At 28.8% G+C, this 5,659-nt stretch overlaps 1 long non-coding RNA gene across 1 annotated transcript; it reads right to left on the bottom strand.

Annotated features, from left to right (window-relative positions):
• Positions 1 to 564: 564 nt before the first annotated feature.
• On the bottom strand, positions 565 to 3,335 carry LOC131629801 (uncharacterized). The gene is made up of 5 exons (XR_009292130.1): positions 3,037 to 3,335; positions 2,155 to 2,938; positions 1,774 to 2,077; positions 1,223 to 1,351; positions 565 to 703 (listed from the first exon to the last, which is right to left on the bottom strand). It is a non-coding gene; the product is annotated as an uncharacterized LOC131629801 (long non-coding RNA).
• Between the last annotated feature and the right edge of the window lie 2,324 nt (positions 3,336 to 5,659).

The following is a 5,659-nucleotide window of genomic DNA, read 5'->3' as shown; positions in this document are numbered from 1 at the left end:
CTAAATTTAAAAAAAAATTATAAATTATTATTTGCTTCTCTATCAGTATACAAATACATCCGATATATATGGTTACAACTTACTAGAAATACTAGCCTCAACTGCTTTCTCCTTATTTTCAATTTCTTTAGGCAATCCAATATCAAGATCTGCAAAGTTATATAGTTGTGAAGCTCTCATCAACAATTAATTCTTTAATAATTTTATGATTCAGTCCATCGTTTACATATTTTGTTACTCATAATACGTAAACATAATGGTTATGAAACCATTTTTAACAAAATGAAAACATATTATTAGTTCATAATAAATCCACTTCAACTCCAAGAGAGATGGAATGTCTGCAGGAGCCTCTTCAACCATATTATCGCCTTCTTTAACAAGGAAGATTATTCCGGCTCAGGAGGAAACAGTCCTTTTGGTGCTGGCAGGTGAAAGTAAAGAACATTATTTAGTTGGCTATATAAATCTTGCCTGCTACTTTCTCTTTGTTCTCTAACTCATGAAATTAAACCAAGGCAGCCATATGTTTCATTCACAAGTCAGATATACAATCAAGTTCATATCAAGGGAATATGTATTCAATCCAAACACATTGCAATTCAAAAAAAAAAAAGGGGAAGCGCCTGCAGTTAACATAACAGGGGTTTTACCGATTTTTCTGTGACTTCTGAACCTTCTATTGAACAAGCACCATCAAGCCCTGGACAATCATAACAGAAAGTTCAGAATTAACATTCAGAATTAACACCTTCCTAACCATCATTCCCCAACTAACTTTTAATCGATTTTCGTTTTAATCTCCAATTAATTGGTACTATAACTGATATCCCATAACAGAAAAACATTGCATCCTAACTTCTCTTCAAAGACCAAATATTTTAAATGTAGGATCTACTGTAAGATTTAGGAAGAACTAGAAGCCACTGTGTTACTACTTGTGAATGAGCTGGCTATTGCTATTGTTCTTAAACCTTGATTACATTAATTGTAAAATAGTTTCAGTACTAGATTTTGTGATATCTGTAGCTATGTTAGTATTTGTCTATAAGTTTCTGGAAGACTCTCTTAACCTCAGGTTTCATTATAAATTTAAATGTGTTGAATTTAAATAAGACAAATTCATTGAACAATAAGTTACATTACTAAAAATGACTCAAAAAACAAAGCTCCTACTAATCTAAAGACTTGACAAACAAGAAGCATTAATGAATTAGTTCACCTCTGAAGTATGCCCTTCCAAAGTTATCACATCTGAGCTAGGAATTTCACATGGCTGAGATGTTGATGTTGTACAGATGTCCATGGGCATATACTCCCTTTAAGCTATATATTCAGAAAGACTATAATTCTATAGCACAAAAATACAACAAAGTTGCGGAACTTATTTATACTATAGGGTGGAAGAATGCATGAGAGTTTAAGAGAAGTTAACATGTCTTGACAAAAAAGTTAAAGGAATGAAAGTGTGTATAAACTTAAGTTATTATTTTATTCTTAACATACCCCTTTGAGCCACGTCAATTCATTGAAACAACCTGAATTTTTTTATAACATTATCACTAATACTTTTCTAAATAGAACTTATTAAAAAAAAAACTAACAGTGCCAACATAATCATCTCATTCTAGTTTATTCAAAATCAAATTGATATTTTAATGAAAAAGGCTAAAACAAAGGGTTTCTTCCCTAGAAGTGATTGTTCCAAATAAGATGCCACCAAATGTTACCAACACTACATTCAGTAATAATTGTTGAAGTTCATAAACATACCAGGTCTGCAATATTGCCAACACATTCTCCTTTAGCAGTGACATCCCCTATGTTTTCTCCTTTAGCAAAGGCTTTATAAATTGGTGTCCTAGTTTATGTTGATGTTACAGCAGCAACATTCTAAGAGGATAAATAAACTAGTTAGCCTAGAGAACTGACATTCGGTCATGACAACCAACTAAAATCATCAAACCTTGAGAACATTAGCAGCACAAGCCAAAGGAAGAAATAAATGTGGTGCTGCAGCAGTTGCTAGTTCCACCCCAGCACCCAACTCCATCAGAAGATCACCGGCAAACCGCAACTGTAACATAACAACTTTCAGACATCATATTGTACTATAGCTCTGAATTGAATTATCAAATTGAAGTATATCACTACCTGTTTGAGGTGTGATTTGAAATCACACATCATTCCCCATTTCCTTCAATGATTTCAACAGTTTTGATTGAATCAACAACCTCTGGAATCCAAGACGGAAATAACGGCAACATCATAACCAATTCACAATCTGTGATTTGAACAGAATCATCAACAACACAACATCACAGCATAAGAAAATTAAAACTAAAGCAAAAAGAAGAAAAAATATGGTTGGGACATTTCATCAAACACCTTGCGAGCGAGGATGAAATCTGCATTAATTTTAATTCAAACCAAAATATGCACCGAAATCAAATCACAATCAAACTTTAGTAGAACCCGTAATTGAGTTGAAACCGTAAAAATGCATTTATTCCAAAACGCAACGATTATGAACAGAAAACTTAAATCAAATTCTGAACTGAAACTAAACTTGATTTGAAATTGATACAAACCTGTACCGAAAACTTGGCTCGAATGTAAAATCTGAACCGTGAAAAAACTCTACTCGAACCAAAAGAGAACTGAGTAACAACTCGATTCTGAACAAAAACCTTCGCGAACACCAAACATAACCGTGAAGCTCAAATAGAACCGCGAAACCGAAATTGAAACAATTCAAAATTGAAAACTAAATCTGATTGCTGGTTGTTTGTTCTATCGATTTCGGTGAGGCATTTTATCGAATACCTTGTGAGCAAGATCGAAAGCTGCATTTTCTTTTCCTCGTCGCTTCAACCGGTAAGCATTCCTCCATTCCCAACTTTATGATCGCGTATGCTTGCTGTAACTTTAACTCAAACTGAAATTTATATTAAAATCGAATCACAATCAGTTGTAGCATAACCCGTAATGAAGTAAAAACCGTAAAAATGCACAGAATCACGAAACAAAACTAACCTGCTCTGAGTTGAAATTTCGAGCGCAAACAGATTCTGAACCCCAACGCAAATCGAATCCTGAGTCGATAACAATTCGAATCAGTTCTGAAATCCAAATCCAACCAATTCGAGACCAAGAGAATCTGCGTCATAAATGTTGTTGTTGTGTAAGAATTGAGAGAGAGAGAACATGAGTTTGAGAGAGTGTTGCACAAGAGAAACCGAGAAAGCTTAGCCAATGCGCGTGAGAAAAAGTGCTTCTCCGAAGAAGCGTTTCTGAATAAGTCGTTTGCTTTCCCCGAAGAAGCATTTTTAGGTTTTTTGTGTAAGCTGCATTTTTAGGTCACTAATCCTCCTTATTTACCTTTTCTTTAATTTTATTTTTTTAAATTTTATATCTATTATTGAAATACACCAAATTATATTATATATAACTATAACTATATACTATATTATATATAACTATAATTATATATTTTTAATATTAACAAAAATAAAAAATAAACTATTAAGTAAAACTAATATATTTATTATTTAATTATAATAAAATAGATTTAAATGATTTAATCTTAATTTGTTTTTTATTAATTAAAAAATTAATTTTGACATTCTATAACATAAATATATATCAAAATTTTTATACTTTTAATTTTATTTAAAAAAATAACATTAAAATTAAAATTAAAAACTAATTAAAAAATATAAAAGTAATGAATAAAATAAAGATTAAAAATCTCAATCTAATTTTATAAATATCAATGATTATAAAATAAATAAAATAATGTTTTAAATGAGACTTAAAAAAATAAAAGATGATATACTTATAGTGTAAATTAATTTTACATTATCCTTACATATTTAAAAAACTTCAATTTTGAATCATAACTAAACAAACATAGCATGTATAATATAACTTTTTTTAAAAAATATTATAACATTATTATTTACAAACCCATTACAAAACCTATATATCTTTTGTAAAAAAATAAAATATTCTATATGTCAATTACAAAAGTGAACCAAAAGCAAAAACTAAGTTGTTGGGTGAAAATTAAGTGTGAATTTTAAAACAAAAAATAGTTTTTGATTAATATTAAAGAAAACTTATTATTATTTTTAGAAAATATTTAAATCTATTAAGCTTTTTTTGAAAAGAATAATAAAATCTATTAGACTTTTTTTTAGCAAAAAAAAGGTTTTTATGTTACAAAACAAATATTTTATATTATTTTTTAACTTAAAAAAATAATTTTAAAAAATTACAAAATAATTCGCAGCAAAATCCACAGAAAGTTTTCCTGCGGAATTACCTGCAGATTTTGTAATATAGTTTGATTTTATTAAAACAGATTTCCGCAGCAAAATCCGCAGGAAATTTACCTGCGAATTTACCTGCGCATTTTGTATTGTAGCGACATGTTTTTATAGAATTATATATTCCGCAGCAAAATTCGCAGGTATACCTGCGGAATTTTCTACCATTTCTTGTTCCGCAGGAAAGTTTATTTTATTTAATAAATTCCCAGGAAAATCCGCAGGTAAAGCTGCGGGAATTTTTTCGCAGGAAATTCCGCAGGTAAATCGTGTATTTCTAGTAGTGATAATAACTAAAAAACAAATGATACAAATGATCATGGATTATTAACATTTAACATTCCCCTATTAATTGATAAACCTATGTATGCATCAATTTTATTTGTTCTCTTAAGAACACAATCTATCTATCTTTAATGTCTTTGTGAATCTATCCCTTATTTGCAATTTTATTGAACAATATCAAACTTTTTTTAAAAAAATTAAAAGTTGTGATACCCAAAAATCAAACTCATGACCTTTGCATATTTAAATAACACAATACCACTACACCACTTAACATATATTATTATATTTTATATTTAAACGTATATACATATAACAAATAAATAAAATCTCTAAAAATTATTAAATAAAATTAAAAAAATCACTATATAAATTTGATTTTACTATGCAACTTCATTGTACACATAAAAATTGTATAATAAAAATATAATTCACTTTTATTTATGCATATATAAATATAAAATAACATCATTTTTATATAATATATATTAAATTTGTACAAACAATAAAAAGATGTATTCTGAAAATTAAAAGAGATTAAAATCTTAAAATAAAAAAGGAAGAGGAATAGTAACATAATAATGAGGATTAAAAATAGAAAATGACAAAAAAATATTAATGATCAAAATTTCGGTCTCTAATTTTTTTATATAAATTAATTTGTAAATAAAAATATTTTTCGTGATCGAATAGGCAATCACAAAATTTTAGACTCTAAATCGGTGACAGATTTATTTTAGTGACCTTATGAAATTGGCTCATGAATATCAAATTTTAGTAAGTAATTCAGTTTTACAATGACCGAAATTTTCCAGACACTAAATCGATCACTAAAAGTGAATTTTCTAGTAGTGTTCATTCAACACTTGCTCTCTATGAAGTGGTACCTAGTCTCTATGAGCTAGCTCCTCACAAGTGAAATTGAAATCTTGGCCTAATTTATGTCTGACTTATAGTTTTAATGGTTTCTGCACTTCACATTGCATCTCCTTCAATAATGAATCCAGTCAAATTGCTTGAAATGAAATAAATGAGCTAACTAT

The sequence above is a fragment of the Vicia villosa genome, unplaced genomic scaffold (genome assembly GCF_029867415.1).
Source record: "Vicia villosa cultivar HV-30 ecotype Madison, WI unplaced genomic scaffold, Vvil1.0 ctg.000605F_1_1, whole genome shotgun sequence".
In the NCBI taxonomy this organism is placed as follows: domain Eukaryota; kingdom Viridiplantae; phylum Streptophyta; class Magnoliopsida; order Fabales; family Fabaceae; genus Vicia; species Vicia villosa.
This window is presented reverse-complemented; position numbering and strand designations above follow the sequence as displayed.